Source organism: Phascolarctos cinereus, unplaced genomic scaffold (genome assembly GCF_003287225.1).
Source record: "Phascolarctos cinereus isolate Bilbo 61053 unplaced genomic scaffold, phaCin_HiC Scaffold_4;HRSCAF=312, whole genome shotgun sequence".
Taxonomy (NCBI): domain Eukaryota; kingdom Metazoa; phylum Chordata; class Mammalia; order Diprotodontia; family Phascolarctidae; genus Phascolarctos; species Phascolarctos cinereus.
Window position 1 is genome coordinate 248799313 of NW_027555847.1, and position 18783 is coordinate 248818095.

General features: G+C 42.6%; 1 protein-coding gene across 9 annotated transcripts in view; it reads right to left on the bottom strand.

Annotated features, from left to right (window-relative positions):
- RAI1 (retinoic acid induced 1) overlaps positions 1–18783 on the bottom strand; it is a 313777-nt gene that overhangs the window by 76040 nt on the left and 218954 nt on the right. The window lies entirely within an intron of this gene.

An 18783-nucleotide genomic window follows, 5' to 3' on the forward strand; every position in this document is an offset into this window, starting at 1 on the left:
AGTGCTTGTACAGAAATAAAATATGAATTCGGACTTCCCTTTGGAGTTCCTACAAGTAGTGGTTGTTAGTAACATGGAAAAAAATCCTCTGGTGCCTCCATGGAGAACATAGGGTCAAAAGTGATCAAGAAGCAGTTGTTTACTTTGGTTTCTGCCTCTTTCCTTGTTCAGATAGGATCCTAACATGGGATTTATTTTATAGGCTTTCTACCCAAAATCTCCCCAAAGTCATAAAGGCCAGGGCTTGTTCTCCCGGTAGTATAATCCATGCATTCTGTCAAAATGGCTGGAAAAAAGGAACTGGAAGTATAATTCCCTTTGTTGTCTCCACTTCAATGAGTAAAAATACTGGGAGACAAAGTTTCCAGACATTAAAAATCAATTCATTAAGCTACACCAATACCACAGACATAATTCCATATATCACAGTACCCCTCTCACACCTTAGTCATTGGAGTCTCTAAAATAACCATCATCCACTTCCAAAAACCCGAGTTACTACTTCCTAACAATGCCACCTCAAAACCAACCAAAATTGAAACCGCTGCCCTTTACTCCTGTGTCATAACATCCCCTCCAACATCAGCTATCACTGCTCCCCACCCCAAATACCACAGCCATCCCTAATCCTGAATGAAATCATAACCTCTCAAATATCTTGGTCATTGTCTATACAACCCCACAACCACTGCCCACACAGAGATATAATGGCAACAGCCACTCCTTGAACACCACAACTCTCATCCCCCCAATATGGTAGAAAGCCCAAAAACATGGCCATCTCCAACTCAACTCATGTTGCCCATCCCTTCCCCCAAAACATACACAATAGCCATCATGCCACCCCTTAGTACCATGACCAACATCCCCCAACACGATGGCAGTTATACCTCCAATGTCAGTCCAGTACTGTGTTAATACTGCACCATTTTGTGGGAATGTTAACTAAGCCCAGGCCAATCCTAAATAGAGACTGTAACAATACAGCTTATTTTGAAGAGGTGTGGAATGTCCTATCTGCAGCCCACACTTACATACTCCCCAGTATTTCCCTTACCAGTCCACCACAGCGCCTGAAATTTCCACCATTAGTCACTCCTTTGTGCTAAGGCAATGAAGGCTTAAAATGCACAAAGGTTACCTGGGCTAGTGGGGGTGTAGGGAGGAACAGTAGTCCATTAGCAGCCATTAGCACCTTAACATGAATTCTCTAACAGAGACCAAGGCTCTGGGAGGGAGGAACATAAACTGGGTAATTAATCAATCAACCAATAAAACTCAGTATGGTGAACAGAGCAGCATTTGCAGTCAGAATCTAACCTGTGTTAGAATCCTGACTCCGACACTTTTCTCACCTATAAAATGGGGAAGGAGAACAGTTTACAGGGTTGCTTTGTAAAACCTTAAAGTGTCATAAGCATTTATTGAGGGTCTACTATTTGCCCAGCACTGTGCTAGGCACTGGGGATACAAAGATAGATATACATGAAAACAGTCTGATTTCAAGGAGCTGGGATCTATAGGAAGAAACATTCACATGTGTAAATACATATACACATAAATTCAAAATACACATACAAAATAAAAACAAATTAGTTTTGGAGATTAGACACAAGCATCTGTAGATACCAGGAAAGGCTTCCTGTAGGAAGCAGTACTTGAGCTAAGTCTTGAAGGGAACCAAGAATCCTACAAGGCAAAGGTGAAGAGAGAGTGCATTCCAGGTATAGGGGCCAGCCCTATGCACGTATATTGAGACCAGAGATAGAATGTCATATGAGGAACACCAACGAGGCCTCTCTGGCTGGACTGTAGAGTGCATGAAGGGAGAAATGTTTATTATATACTGTATTGTAAGTATTACATATTGAGTGCCTACTTTGTGCGAGGTCCTCTAAGCACAGTGCCCGGCACACAGTACATACATAATAAATGCTAGTTGACTGATTCTAGGGGACACAGAGACATTTTTACATAAGACAGTTTCTGCCCTGGAAGAATTCAAAATCTAGTTTAAGAAACAAAATAAACATTTGTATGCAATACATGACAGAGAGTATATAAGAAATCCCAAATGAGGAGCACAGACTATAAACACAAGCAGTGGTTCAAAGCAGGGAGAGATGAGTACAGCCCAGGGAGGTAACCTCAGTCAGCTTCTCCCAAAGTCTGGGATCTCAAAGAGGACGTGTGCTCCCCGGTCCCCAGAGACAGCTCTCTCACCATGATGCCTTAGCCTCAGATAAGCAACTGGCTCTGTGCCATTTAATAATAATGATAAATAACCTCACATATGTATAAGCTCTGTAGCTTCTCAAAGCATTTTCCCATCTGGTGGCTCATTTGTGCCTCACTACAACCTGGCCAGACAGGCTAGATTTAACCATCCTCATATGGGGAATGAGGGAAATTGAGGCTCAAGGGAGACAAATCAAGCCAGCTGTGGATGACAGGTAACTTTCCCTATGACCTCAAGGTCTTGTAACCAGTATAATTTTAATAACAACAACAATAATATTTAATAATAATTTATATAGCATTCTGGGCATGTAGGTGGCACATTGAATAGAGTACTAGGTGTGGGGTCAGGAAGATTCATTCATCTTCCTGAGTTCAAATCTGGCCTCAGACATATATTAACTGGGTGACCCTGGGGAAGTCACTTCAGCCTGTTTGCCTCAATTTCCTCATCTGTAAAATGAGCTGGAGAAGGAAATGGCAAACCACACCAGTATCTTTGCCAAAAAAACCCCAAATGGGGTCACAAAGAGTCAAAGAGCTGGACAAGACTGAAAACAACTGAACAATAACATCTAGCATTTTAAAGGTTTATAAAGCACTTCATATTATCTCATTTGACCTTTCTGCTTCAATTGAATTTGGAGTCAGAGGTCCTGGGTATGAGGGTTTGAACCCTGCTATTTAATTTAATTTAATAAGTGTAAATTAATAACTGTAACTTGTAACTTCAACAAGTTACTAAGCTTTTCTAGGCTTCATCCATACCAGGAAATGAAGGGGCTGGACTTCTATAGGTCCTTCTAGATCTTTGATCCTATGACCTCCATTTTACCAGTGTGGAAGCTGAGGTTCAGAGACTAAATACAGCCACTGCTAGTAAATATAGGAAGCAGAATTCTAATTCAGATCTCTCAATCAATCAATAAACGTTTATTAAGTGCCTGCCACATGCCAGGTACTCTGCTAAGCACTGGATTCTCCTGACTTTAAATATTTAGTGACTTTCCATTATGAGACTCTCTCCATTTTGTCATGCTGTCTCTCAACAGAAGTCAAATGGTCATAACTCTTTTTCTGCCTTCCCCAAGAGCCCAGCTTCCTCTTGAGGGTCTTGACTCTCTCTGGATTCTGGGGGTTGAGGTTAGAAGGGGTGATAAGTTGCCATTTCATCTTTCCTGGTCTATGATATCCCACCTTATGAGCACACACAGAGTATTCCAGTGGGACCCAAATGAAATGGCAGGCCCTTGTTACTATTACTTAATTGCAATATTCTTAACTCCCCTGTGCCCCCAGTCAAAAATAAGGCCTGTGACATCTCACTTATGGAGGGTGGTACAGAATGCATATGATGTCAGGATTACATACACAGACTATTTGGGGCATAGCGCCGTCTCCCCATAAAGCATCTTTGACAGACAAGCTATACTGCCTTAATGAGGAGAATGTGGCACCCAGATCCTGCCTAATGGGCTTCAGTACTGATAGGAAGTGGGAGAATGATGCCTACCGCAAACTATCTGCCCTGACCAACCTGATTACTGCTCTATTCCACCAACCTCTTGATTTCAATTAAGGATGTTGGCACCTTCCCCACTCCATCTTTCATCTTTCACCCTTTGTGGCTGGAGCGGCTTGATGCCTGAGGCACTGGGGGCTGTGCCACCCTCTTTTCCCTCAGCTGGTTGGCCTGCCTTTTCTTTGTCCAAACTGATGACACAGTCATCGCCCTATCCTTTCTGAGTCCAATATCTAAACCTCAGAATTTCACCTTTTACCTTCTCTGTTTCTTGTTCACATGTCAAAGTTCAAAACCTCTTCTTTTCCACCCTCTCCCCTCCTATTCTCTGCTGTTCCCAACATCACCACCATGACACACACGACTTTTGTACTAGCTACTGGACCAGTGAAATTCAGTGTGGTGTAGTGGACAGAGAGCTGTCCTCTGAGCCAAGATGACCTGAGCTAATGTCCCACCTCCAACACATACTAGCTATGTGACCCTCAGCAACTTACTTAACCCCTTACTGTCGTGGGAAGCTCTAGAACAGAAGCTGCAGAGAAAATGTCAAACTGCATTAATAGAGATGGTCTTCTTCATCTAAAAGTTCCCTGTATTACTTATATCACAGGTCCAGTTCCTATCCTTTTGGGATACATAAGAAACTGGTGTTCAAGCTTCTAATGCCTCAGGACAGAGATGGCTCAGAATATAACCCACATTTTCCTTGTTTCTTTCTGTTTGTGGTCAAAACCTACCTGGATACCATGTTGATTTCCCTGGTTCCTTTAAGCTGTGAAATATTGGCTACAGCCCCAAGGACAAGTTTATTTTACTCCAAAGACAGGAGATATTTTGGGTTAAGAGAAGAAACCTGACAGACTTCAGAAAAACCTGGAAAGACTCATATGAACTGAGGCTGAGTGAAATGAGCAGAACCAGGAGAACATTGTTCACAGTAACAGCTACATTGTGCGATGACTGACTTTGACAGACTTGGCTCTTCTCAGCAATGCAAGGATCTAAGACAACTCCAAAAGACTCATGATGGAAAATGCTATCCACATCCAGACAAAAAACTCTGGAGTCTGAATACAGATGGAAGCATACTATTTGCTCTCCTTTTCTTTTGTTGCTTTGTTTTATTGCTTCATTCTTGTGATTCCTCCCATTAGTTCTAATTCTGCTTTACATCATGACTAATGGGAAAATATGCTTAATATGAATATATAAGTAGAGCCTACATCAGATTGCACACCATCTTGGGGAGGGGGAAGGAAAGGGAGAAAATTTAAAACTCAAAATCTTTCAGAAGTGAATGTTGAAAACCAAAAATAAATAAATTAATTATTAAAAAAAAAAAAGAAGGAACCTGAGTAGGATCATTGGCCCTTAGAATTCAGAGTTCAAAGGGCCTTTGAGATCTAGTCCAACTTGGTCAATTCAGTTCAAAGCAACAAACATGTACTAATTGCCTACAGTGTGCTAGGCATTGTGCTATGTCCTGGAGATATAAACATAAAAGTAAGGTATGTGCCAAGGAGATGATATTTTACCATTACTTTAGAGGTATGGAAAATGAGGCCTAGAGCAGGTAAGTGGCAAAATTGGAACTTCAACTCAGATCCTCTGATGTCGGCCCAGCTCAAGGGCCTCCCTTTCCAAGCACCTTCCTCTGATCCCTAGAGCCAGGAATCATCTCTCTTTCTCCTGAACTCTCTTTATTAATCATCACCCATTGCCTTTTTGGGGAGGAAGAGAAAAGTGATTTATACTCATGATTTCATTGGTGTAAGGCTCTCTTGGTGTGCAGTCTTGGAGAATGCCCAGAGTGCTAAGAGGTTCCAACTTGTTCTTAGTTACAAAGTCCATAGGGGTCCAAGAGGGCATTGGATATAGGTCTTCCTGTCACCAAAGCTGCCCCCCCCCATCTGCTATGTTGCCTTGCCACTTCTTTTGACTCGTACTAGGTTATTTGCTTCATCTCTGGAAAGTCACCATGGCAAATCAGGAAGGGCGTTGGATTTCTGAAGAGCTGGCTTCAATTCCTCCTTCTGACAAGCAGCTATTTGACACTGCATCTCAGTGTTTGTCATCTATAAGAGGGAGACACCATCAAATGTAGCCTCTGGATCATTATTCTTAGAAGGGACCTTCAAGATTGGCTAGTCCCACTCTCCCATTTCAGAGATGGGGAAACGGAGGCCCATAGTGGGAAAGTGACTGTTGCAAGTCACACAGCAAGTCAATGGCTGATCCCAGTCCAGCCTGGTCCTCTCCACCACAACTGCCTCTACTGCTTACACAGCCCTCCCTACAGAGTTGTTATGATAATGTACATAAAAGCTAGATATTATGTCATTTTCCTCTACTAGATTGTAACCTCCTTGAGGGCAGGTCTTTCCTTTTCCCCTTCATTCTTTCTTCTTCTCCCTTTCCTTCCTTCTTTCTTTCTCTCCTTCCTTCTTCCTTTCCTTTCTCTCCATCCCCCTAGAACACAGAGACCTGCACGTAATAGTGGCCAATAAATGCTTGTTTAATGAATCAACAAATCAGGATGTGGATCTTGGCCACTGTCCCTGCCTTCCTCTGTACCTCCAGGATGCAGTTTCTCATCAGAACTTTTTGGTCCCTTTCTGGGCTGCAGATGGAGGTGATAGGCAGGTGCTGTTGCCATCAGACTCCACTGAACTTGCTTCCCCTTTCAGATATTTTCGAGGGTATGGCTGCAGAGTATCTCTGTAGAGGAGAAGCCTGGATTCACATCCCACACACTCACTGTGTAATCCTATAAGTCACTTAACTTCCGTAGGCCCTAAGCAATTGCTTTGGGCTTCTCTATCGGTTCACATCCTGACTGGGACTTCTAGTGGTGGAGGAAATTACTGACGCTGGGGAAATCACAGTTCCACAGAGTTGCCTATCAGGCCAAGATGGCTTAGGTTATTCAGAAAACCTTTCTGAGCTAGAGAGCAAGGACACTTAGAGGGTAGATTTGGAGCTGGAAGCCACTTTGCAAGTTATCTACGTGAGGGGTTCTTAAGCTTTTTTGTGTGTGGCGGACCCCTTCAGCAATCTGGTGAAACCTATGGATCCCTTCTCAGAATAATATTTTTCAATAATTAAAAGAAATACTAAATTTCAGTTGGAGGTTGGTGAAAATTATATGAGTCTGTGTATGTGTATATATACACACAGAGACACACACATATATTCACATCCAAGTTCATGGACCCCCTTGAAATCTATTCACAGGTGTCTTGAGGGAGATCCAGTGACCACAGATTGAGAATCCTTGGTCTAAAATCCTTTTATTTACAAAGAAAGAAACTGAGACCTACAGAGTATAAGTGACTTGTCCAAGTAACAAGTGGCAAAGTTGGATTTCAATCCAGGTCCCCAGGTTCCCAAACACTCTTTCCTCTATACCACACTTCTCTATCCTCAGGGCCCCTGGTATAGGACAGCCCCTTGGGTATGCGGTCCCACCTTGGAGGTAGCTTATACATGTATGCTTTGGGGGCAGGGGAGGAACACACACAAATATTCCTGAGTGTTTTCCAGGTGCACCCTGAGGGTCTTCCAGGCACCTGCAGGGGATGGGACAGGTGGAGAAAGAAAAGGGCTGGCTATCAGCTGATGAAAGGCAATTACAAAGCTGAGTGGTTCTATCTCAGCATCCAGAGAAAGATGTTTTTCGTACCAAATGCTGAACTATAACCAGGTCACCAATGCTTCTTTTATCCTCTTGCCTACTGCTGCTGCTGCTGCTGCCCTCCTGAGGTTCCTAACAAGGAGAGGCTGAGCTGGAGCAATCATGAGGCCATCACGGTGGGTGAAGCTGGGTCACAGAGAAGCACTCCAGGTGACAGATGGAGGGGAAGGAGAAAGGGAAACGGGCAGAAATGCTGCCTGCAGCAAGGTTTATTCCTAGGAAATTGCTGTTTCTTCTACAGATGACAAGCCCTTAGCTTCCTAAAAAAAGTCTGTGACCTCTTCCTGTGTCCCTATCCTTCTCCTCCTCATTAATTAAAGGTTCGTAACTCTTTTTTGGTGGCTTGGACCCCTTTGGCAGTCTGGTGAAATCTATGGACCTCCTTTCTCCAAATGTTTTTAAATTCATAAAATGAATACATAGCATTACAAAGGAAACCGATCATATTGAATATTATGGTTATCAAAACATTAAAAATTCCAAGATCCATCCATGGACCTGTTGGGGGTTTGTGGACCTCACATTATGAACCTCTGTCTTACATGGTCAGATGCTTCCTCTCATTTCAGGAATTCTGCCATATGCTCCATAATTCACATAAGAAGATTGCATTCTTGACCTCCACTTACCAGGACTTGCATTCTTAGCAATCAGAATGTATTGCACTGAGCCACCCATAATCTCTCCATTGTGCTCAATGGGTACCCTTGAAAGGCATCTGGCTGGAGTTAGGGGTACAGTCTGTGGTTAGGATTAAAGCCCAGGTCTGGAAGTCAGAACAAAACTAATGGGCCCACATGAGGAGTAAGCCCAAGATCATAGGCCAGGGCTCTTACTAATTGACTCATTGAACCAGTCAGAGACACTACTTCCTACCAACCTCCTACCTTTCTCTGTCTGACTCTTTTTCTGTCTGTCCTCAAGACGCCTAGAGCCCCTCAACTTTTGTGGTTACAGTCACAGCTCTTTCTTCCTCTCCTCTCCCCATCCCCCAGAAGGCAGTCTGTCTGAGACCACAGCTTAAAGAGAAACCAAAGTAGGTACCTCTCATGTTGTAGAGGAAAGAGTACCAGGCAGGAAATGAGGATTCCTGGGGCTGGGAGACTCATCCACTCTTCCACTAATACCTAACCCTTGTAGATAGCGCTATAAGGTTTGCTTCACAAACATGATCACATTTTATCCTCACAACAACCCTGTGAGGTACAATAGGCATTATCTCCACTTTATAGAGGAGGAAACCAAGGCTCATAGTAGTCAAATGGTCTGCCAAATGATGCAGTCAGTAAGTGATGGAGTCAAGATTCAAACTCATAGTTTCCCTGACATTAGGTCCAATGTGTTCCTTCTACAACAGACAGCCTTCCACCCATGTGATCTTAGTTGAGTCATATTCTTTAGGGCTCTGGCTCCTTACCGGCCCAAACTACCATGAATGTTAGAAGTTCTAACACAAGGATGGAAAGCCCTCTCTCATTGGTGCTACTGAGAAGTGGTGGGATAAAACCCATGACTAGAATATGGCTCTGGATAGGTAAGGCTTATTCAAAAGAAACAAGATGGGTGTGAGTGTGGGACAATGGCATTAGGAGTAACTACATTAAGAAAGTGTACTGAGCTGATGAAATCTAAACCTGAATATGGAAGCTTTTGGGTGAACATCAAAGGAGGGAGAAAAAAACAGAAGGGACGTCATCAGTGACATATACTACAAACCACCTGAGCAAAAAGAAGATGCAGAAGAATTTGGAAAGCAGATCATGAGCCCAGCACAGAGGAGGCATGCTATAGTAGTGATATGGAACTTCAATTACCCAGCCATCTGCTGGAACTCTCTCTTTGCCAAAAGCAGAGTGGCTAATAATTTTTTAAGTTGTCTTAATGATAATTTCATCTTTCAAAAGAGGAAGGAAACAACAAGGAAATTTTCCATTGGCTCTGGATTTTTACTAACAGAGAGGAAGAACTGATTGCTGGGGTGTGGAGGTTGGGAATCTTGGGGGAAAGTGACCACTCCCTCCTAGACTTTGTAAATAAAAAGGAAGCTTGGATTCAACTTTTCTTAAGAAGCCTTTCTCAATCCAATGTACTCATAGTATATCTTCCTGCTGCTGATTATCCCATTTTATCCTGTACATATCTTATTTGTACATAGTAGTTTGCAAGTCATTATTATCCTTATTAGATTGTGAGCTTCCTGATAAAGAGGTACCATCTTAAGCTGTTTTTTTTTTTTTTATCCCCAGTGCCTAGCAAAATGCCTGGCATATAGCAGGCTCTTAATAAACATCTATTGACTGGCTCAAACCCTAGATTTTTGGAAAGCAAATTTCAAAAGATTTAGAGGAAGAATAGGCAGAATCTCATTGATGAAAATTCCACCGAAGTAAGAATGAAATGCTGAAGAAACAAAAGGAAAACCAGGAATTGTCTGAAGAGACCTACTATGTGGATGCACCGGGAACTCACCAATCAACTTAGTTTTGTTTTGTTTTTTTAATACATACACAAAATGGAAGCAAGAACAAGTAATGCAACAAAAGGATAAGAGTGTATCACTGTGCTGTGAAAACAGTGACACGTTCTAAAGTTCAAAATGAGTTGCGGCTGGCAAGGACAGCTACGGACAACTAAAAAGGGGTTGTTGGGTTGATGGCTTTTTTGCTATATTAAGGAAAAGAGGAAATTCAGAGAAGAGGCAGGACTACTGCACGAGGGGAAAGAAAAGGAAAGGAGCATGCATTTATACAGTGTCTCCTATGTGCCAGGCACTATGCTAACAGCTTGACAAATACTCTCATCTGATCCTCACAAGAACCCTGCAAGGTGGGTGCTGTTATTACATCCATTTTACAGTTCAGAAAACTGAGGCAGGCTGAGGTTAAGTGATTTGCCCAGAGTTACACAGCTAGTAAGTGTCTGAGGATGGATTCGAACTCAGGTCTTTCTGACTCCAGGTTCAGAGGTGGATCAGAAGATAACAGACAACAGAAAGAAAATAGGGTTGTTCAAATCTGATTTTCCTTCTGTTTACTCTGCCAAGGAAGATGACCTTTGCACTGGAAATAGAACAAAAATAGCTAAGTGAGAGCTGGTAATCCCAAAGAAATAAGGAGATAGGAAGAGTGCACATGGTTGCCCTTGGTGAATTCGAGTCCTCTGGCAGAGATGAGCCAATAGTCTTAGATACTGAAGGAACTGCTAGAAGTCATCAGCATCCACAGGTTAAATTATGATCTCTGTGCAGGTGATTCCCATGTTTATATATCCAGCTCTCATTTTTCTCCTGAGCTCCAGTTCTGCGTTACCAAAAATCTACTTGGCATTACAAACTGGATGTCCTGTAGGTATCCCAAATTCAACATGGACAGAAGAGAATTCATCTTTATAGTCCAAATCCAACTCTCTTCTGAACTTTCCTCTTCCTATTAAGGGCACTGCACTCTCATTCTTCCAGTCACCTTAGTAATAACCTCAGAGTCATCCTCAACTCATCACTCTCCCTCTCCAGACATATCCAACCAGTTGCCAAGTCTTGCCTCCACAACATCTCCCATATCCACTGACTCCTCTCCACTCATTTGGACATCATCCTAGCACCTCTAGTACCCCTCCCCTAGACCTTTGCAATAGCCTTCTCACTGGTTTCCCTTCCTCTAGTCTCTCCCCTCTCCTACCCAACCCCCAACCACAGAGGTGGCAGTGACAGTCTGAATGTGTAAGTCTGATCCCACCATTCCCCAGCTCAAAAAAATCCAGTGGCTCCCTGATACCCCTAGGATGAAATAGAGCTCTCTGCCATTTAAAGCCCTTCATAATCTGGCTCCAGCTTCTCTTTCCAGGCTAATGCATGTTATCCCTGCTCATGTATTCTACCCCCAGCCAAACTAGCCCTACTTCCTATTTCCTGCATATGACATTTCATTTTCTATCACCACACTTTTGCAAAGGCATGGTTCCCCCATGCCTAGAATGTACTCTTTCCTTACCTCTACCTCTTAGAATTCCTAGTTTCCCTCAAAATCATCTCAAATGTCACTAACCCTTTTGTGAGCTCCATGGCTGCCCCACCAAAATAACTTATATCTCTTATATATATGCTATATATACTTGTATATGTACATGTTATCTGCTCCATAGAATATAAACTCCTTGAAGGCAAGGACTGTTTCATTTATCTTTGAATCTCCAGTGACTGGTACACAATAGGTGTTTAATACTGCTCATTGCTTGACTGATGGAATTACTAGCCACAGTCAGGGATGCTTTAAAGATAACAGAAACAAGGGAGAGGTACTGCTAGACTAGGAAAGAGCAAATGTGACAATTTCCAAAAAGATAAAAGAACTGAGTCTATGAACTATATACATTAATAAGCTTGAATTCAATCCCTGGTAAAATTCTAGGTCAGATAATTTCAAAATGGCCACAAAAGGAAGTGGTCATTACAAAAAGTCAGCACGTCTTCATGAAGACCAGTTCAAACCTGTCTAACCGTCTTTCACTTTTTGACAGGCTTATACTAAACTAACATATCAGGACATTGTGATAGACATAGTTTACCTAGATTTTAGCAAGGCTCTAGAGAAAGTATTTCATATTGTGGAAAAGAAGTAGTGGTGTGGATTAGATGATAATACAATTAGATGGATTTAGAACTGGCTGAACAGCCAGACTTAGACGGTAGTCATTAACGGCTCAACGATGACTTGGTGGGTCTTTCCAGTCAGTACTCCAGGGATCTGTGCTTAGCTATTTAACATTTTTACCCCCAGTGACTTGTCTGATGGCACAGAAAGCACACTCATCAAGTTTACAGATGGCATAGAATTTAGAAGGATAGCTAACACACTATCTGACGAAGTAAGGATCTCCAAAGATCTTGATCTGTTGGACCCTGAATCTAATAAGATGAAATTCAATAATGACAAATGTCAAGTCTGACATGGGCTCAAAAAATCAAAACCTCACAAAGACAAGACTAGGCAGGATTAGTTAAAATGGAATTTGTCTGAAAAAGATCTGTAGGTCTTAGTGGGCTGCAAGCATAACATGAATGAGCAGTGTCATGTGGCAGACAAAACAGCTAACATGATCTTGGGATGCATTAAGAGAGGCCAAGCTTCTACATGTAGGGAGGTGACAGTCCTACACTTAGCTCTGTCAGAGAGTCTGTGGAATATCGTGTGCTGCAGCTTAAGGATTAGTTGAAGAATATCCAGCTTGGTTGTCCTCAACCAACATGACGACGGCCTTAAGTTCATGTCACATAAGGATTAGTTGAAGAGGGGCAGCTAGGTGGTACAGTGGATAGAGGACCAGCCCTGAAATCAGGAGGACCTGAGTTCAAATCTGGCCTCAGACCAAACACTTGACTCTTACTAACTGTGTGACCCTGGGCAAATCACTTAACCCCAATTACGAAAAAAAAAAAGGATTAGTTGAAGGAACTGAGGATGATAAGCCTAGAAAAGAATGGGTAAAAGGCTGGAATAAAGAATAGGGATTACACTTGCTCTGTTGGTCCTCAAAGGGAAGAACCAAGAGCAGCGAGTGGGAGTGGTAAAGAGATAAATTCAGGCTTGATCTCAGGGGGAAAAAAATGACAACTTTCTAATCATTAAAGCCATCCCAAAGGGACAGAGGTGACTCAGCCGGGGGTGGGTTATCTCTCTTCACACTGAGGCTGGATGACCACCAGTTGGGTATGTTTTAGTGAGAATTCCTCGTGGGTATGGGTTGGAAGAGATGGTTGCTGAGCTCCTTCCCACTCTGAAAACCTTTGATTCTATAGTACTTTCTATAGCTTCGGGGATGGAAAGAGCCCTAGACCAGGCAAAGATTCATGAACTACAACTCTGCCACAGCTAGGAGGACTTGGATGAATCACTTTCTCTTTTCTGAGATTCAGTGTCCTCCTCTGTAATATAGGGATCAGAAAGTTTGCCTTGATGGCTATTTACAAGGATCTTTTGAGTTGGTAAATGTGAAATGCTTTGAAATGCATATAAAAAGCATTGGCTGGTGTGAGAGATTGTTCAGCAATGAAACAAATAGCATTTTCTGGCTGGATGAAGGGAAGAATTCCTGCAACCTGCTTTAGACTTGTGAGGTAATGTGGCAAATAAAACAATTCACATTAAAGTTTATAAAACACTTTCCTCACCACCCCCCTCAAAAAAAAATGTTAGGTAGGTTGTGTAGACCAATGGAAAGAATTTGGGCCAGAAAACTGCTTTCAAAATCTCAGCTCCTCTACTTACTATGTTACCTCACGCAAGTTTCTCAACCTATCTGAGTCTGTTTCCTCACCTGTAAAATAAGGAAAATAGTAGCTGCAATGCTAACTTACAGGGCTGTTGTGAGGCTCAAATAAGATAATGTACAGAAAATATTTTGCTAGCTTTAAAGCAAATATTTTTATATAAAAATGTCCTAAAACAGGGGTGGGGAACCGTCAGCCTTGAGGCCACACGGGGTCCTCTAGGTCCTCCAGTGCTGCCCTTTGAATCCAAACTGCACAGAATTTGTTTAGATTCAGTCAAAGGGCTACACTTGAGGACCTAGAGGACCACACGTGGCCACAGGTTCCCCACCCCTGTCCTAGGATGTCTAGGCATTTGGGGGAGGGGCACTGAGGAAATACAGCCCCTGCCCTCAATTGGTCCACAGTCTAATTGAGAAGACATGGATCATATAGCAAACAATTAGGAGACAATAAAAGGCATTATAAAATTGGTGTTAGATTGAATATAATCAGGGATCAAAATGTGGGGCAAAATAAAAATCCACATTTCTATAGCACTTTAAGGTTTATAGAGGCTTTAATCACAACAACCCTATAAATTACACAAAGCAGGAATTATGATCCTCATCTTACAGTGAAGCTCAAGGAGGGAAAAGACTTATCTGAGGGTATACAGGAGTCTCTTGACTCTGGTTACGCCGTTCTTTCCTCTATATCACACGATCTGTCTCTAGCAGTTCAGACCAGAGGGACTGGGGCAATGGGTTGGAATGTTCAGAGCCAGTTTCATAGATGACCTCATCCCAGAAGGGTAGGCAGAGGGAGGATGTGTGGGGAGGAGCAGGCAGGACATACCAGTCTGGGGAAGAAGACGGGGATGGGGAGAGCAGGGAGGGGAGGATGTGTAATAAACAGGGAGGAAAGTGGCTTGTGGAGGGGCCCTACTGGGAAGAAAGGGAGGTAAGGTGACCTTTGCCTCATCCCCATCTGCTGAGTTGACAGCTGGCTGGGGTATTCCCTCCTGTGAACTCTCACATCCACCAGTTTTGGGATTGCCAGGGATCTCTAAGTCTGGAAACAGGGTAGCTCTCTGGAAAGATCTCTGTCCTTGGAGAGTGGGGTCAATGAACAGAGGGTTCTAGACCATACCGACTGTCTTACTCATTGTCAGCTTCAGGTATCTAAGATTGTCATCAATTCCATTTGGGGAGGGATCCTATCTTAATTTTCTTTATGTCTCCCTTAGTGTCTAACAAAGTTGTCCACAGAGTAGGTGCTTCATAAATGATCAATGTATTGTACTGTATTTAATTGCATGTGTATAACCTATATCAGATTGCTTATAGTCTCAGGGAGGGATAGATTTGGAACTCAAAACTTTTTTGAAAAGTTAAAATTGCTTTAACATGTAATTGGGGAAAAAAATAAAATGCTATTTTAAAAGATGATCAGTGAATTGAATGTATGCTTTGTAAAGTCCAGAAAGTCCCTATACCTTCCTGTGCAGGGAGAAACTGGGGTGATATTGAAGAGACAAGGACAGACTCAGCCCAGCTGGAAAGGGTTTCCACTCTGGGGAAACCCCTTAAGAAAGCCAGAAAATTCTGTTGCTACAAATAGAATTCTTTTCTGGCCTCAAACTCAGAAAAGTCAAGAACTGTTGGCACTTTCAAACTAGGGCTGCCTAACCTTCATTCAAGGCCTTCCCCATACCCAATCAGCCAGGTTCTCAACTTGGGGAATGTGAATTTGTTTTTAAAAATATTTTGATAATTATTTCAACTAATCCTATGTATTTTAATTCAACATAGTAATCCTACATATTTTAATTTTATGCATTTAAAAACATTATTCTGAGGAAGGGTCCATCAAACAAAGGGGTCATGACACAAAAGAAGGTTAAGGACCCCTGAGCTGGAAGGAACTTCATCCCATACTTCTCTCTATTACTGAAATATCACCATATCTCAGATGGAAAGGGGCAATCACCCAAAGGACAGTGTCCTTTGACAGCAGGGATGGGGGTAGGACAGGAAAGGGAGGTTGCTCTGGATCTTGGCTCATGAAGCTCTCTCTTCCTGGAGTATCCTCTCTTTTCTTCTCAGCCAATCTTCTGAGTTTGGCTCAAGTCTCACCTCCTGCAGGAAGGCTTCCTTGATTTATTGAAGCTAATTCTGACTTCCCATAACCCTTTGATACCTTCATCTCTCCACCCACTCAGCACTTTGCCAGGCCATCACCAGGGCTTTGGCTACACTCTCATCTCTTTCCAATCTCCACATCCTTAGGGGACCAGTTCAATTCTAGACCATCTTCTCTCTACTCTCCATTTCTTTACTCTCTGATTTTATTTTCCTCACTCCTTGACAAACCTCAATATGGATTACTGTCACGTCTTCCCCCCTTGCTCTTACTTACATGCTGCTGAACAGAGCTTGAAGAGGTATCCTAACCACGCTGACTGGTTCTATATAGATTTATGCACTCTAGTCTCACATGGGCCCTTTTACTCCCCATTAATTAATTTTCTATCCCATCCCCCAGAAACTGGTCCAAACCCCCTTTTCTTTCCTCAAGAATCCAACAGCACTCTCTCCCTCTTAGATGAGCCCCAGGCCTCATTCTTCAGTAAAACAGAGGCTATTTATCTCCTTATCTGACAATTTCTCCTTCTCATCTTAGCCCCTTAAAACCATCCTCCACCATTTCCTGTTCTGCTCCCTATCAAAGCTAACACTTCCACTTATACCCTTGATACCATCCTATCCCATTTTCTCCAGAAGACTGACCCTACCATCATCAACTTTCTTTCTAATCTTCAGTCCCTTCCCTGCCTACTGGCTCCTTCTCTACTGCCTACAAAAACACCCAACTGTCCCGAACTTTAAAAAAAAAAAAAAAAACCTCGCTAGATCCCACTATCCCTACTATCATCTCATGTCTTTCTTTTTCTCCACCAAATTCTGAAAAAGCCATCTATGTTGGGTACCTCTACTAGCTTTCTCTAAATCTCATAAACTCTCTGCTATCTAGCTTCCGACCTCATCATTCAGCTGACGCTGTTTACTCCAAAATCACGAATCATCTTTTAATTCCCAAAGCCAATGGCCTCTTCTCTATCCTCAATGTCCTTGACCCTTCTCTGTAACTTTTGATACTGCTGACCACTCTCTCCTCCTGGATACTTTTTTCTCTTTGAGTTTTCATGATCCTGCTTGCTCTCTTCTGTTTTCCTCCTACCTGACTATTCCTTTTTAGTTTCCTTTGGTAATTCACCATCCATATCATGCTACCAAACTGTGGGGCCATCTCCAGTTGCTTGCCAGATGTCTCTGGGGAGAAAGTGAGGCTGGTTGACTTTACACAACCTCCCTCACTTAAATCCAAATTCACTTGCATGTCATGGCATCACCTCCCTGACGTCATGGTCTTCTTCCAGAATGAAGGACAAACAACAACAGCCACCTAACTGTGGAGATGTCCCACAGCTTCATCTTGGGCTCTCCTTTCTTTTCTCTTTTACATTCTCATTTGGTGACCTCATTATAGTTCCAATAGGTTCAATCACCATTTCTAGGCAAATGACTTCAGATCTATAACAGAATGTTCTCAAAATCTTGGTGCTGTATTCAGCCTTAATAGCTTAATAATAAGCTTTAACAGCATTTGGAACACCTTGGATATCCAGTTCCAGTCTCTCTCCTGAGCTCTAGTATCATATCATAACAGCCTAGTAGATATTTCAGACTGGATGTCCTGTGGGCATCTCAAACTTAGCATGTGCAAACAGAACTCATTATCTTTTCCCCAAAACTCACCCTTCTTTTGAATTTCCGTTATCATCAAGAGCACCACACTGGACACCCCAATACCATTCTTGACTCTCACACACATTCTCACACACCCCACATATTCAATCAGGTGCCAAACCTTGATGCTTCTATATCAACAACATTTCTCTAGTATGTCCCCTCCTTTCCACTCACACTCTACCTTGGTTCTGGTGCTCATCCACATCTCTCATGGACTATGGAAATAGTTTCCTGCTTGGCCTCCCTGCCACAAGCCTCTCTTCACTCCCCATTCCCCCTCCCTACAGCTGCCAGAGTGGAAACCTCTCTAAAGTGCAGGCCTGACCAGGTCAACAAACTGAAGATGCTCCCCAACGCCTTGAGGCTCGAATGTAAACTCTGGTATTTAAGTTCTTCACAACCTGACCCTTCCTACTTTCCAGTCTTTCATACATTACTCTCCCTGGATTTTGTGATCCAGCCAAACTAGACAAGTTGGTGTTCCAACGCAAGACACTCCCACCTCCATGCCATTGCACCCCATCCCTAGAATTGTCTGCTGCTCTCTACCTCTTAGAATCTCCGATTTCCTTTTTTAAATTAATTTTTTATTTTTCTCTTGATTTCCTTTAAGACTCAGCTCAAGTGCCTCCTCTTAGACTCTTCCTTAGAAACCTTTTCTGATCCTTCTCTCATGCTAATCTCTCTGTCCCATAACTCCCTTTTATTTATTTTTAATGCATTATGTATATACTTTTATGTATACATGCTATCTCCTCCTCCTCAAAGGAACAGTTTGACTTTTTTCCTTGTATCTCCAGAGCCTCGAATACAATAAGCAATTAATAAATACAGACTGACCAAGTAACTTACTGAAACGTTTTTGTCCTCTATTGCTCTCTTAGAGATGTAAGTCCTACCCTTAATTCATGGAACAACTTATAAAGGCCCACCTCCTCCATGAAGCCTTCCTTTCCTCTCCAGCCACACCATAGAATCCTGACAGAAAAGGGCTGGGTCTTGGGCTGCTCCTCATCCCCCACAGCATGGTCTAAACCAGTTGCACAAAGCTGGCACTCAATATACTCACTGATTGGAAGCAAAGAACCAAACATGCCCTTTCAGTGAGAGTAAACAGAAGGCATCCTGAGACAGGAACTGAATGTGAGTGCAAGGCTTTTGGAGAGCTGGTGTATGTATGCATATATGCATGTGTACAATTATGTGTGTGGGTTTATAGTCTTGTGTGTGTGGTACATGTATGCCATGGAGGCACATGTATGCATGG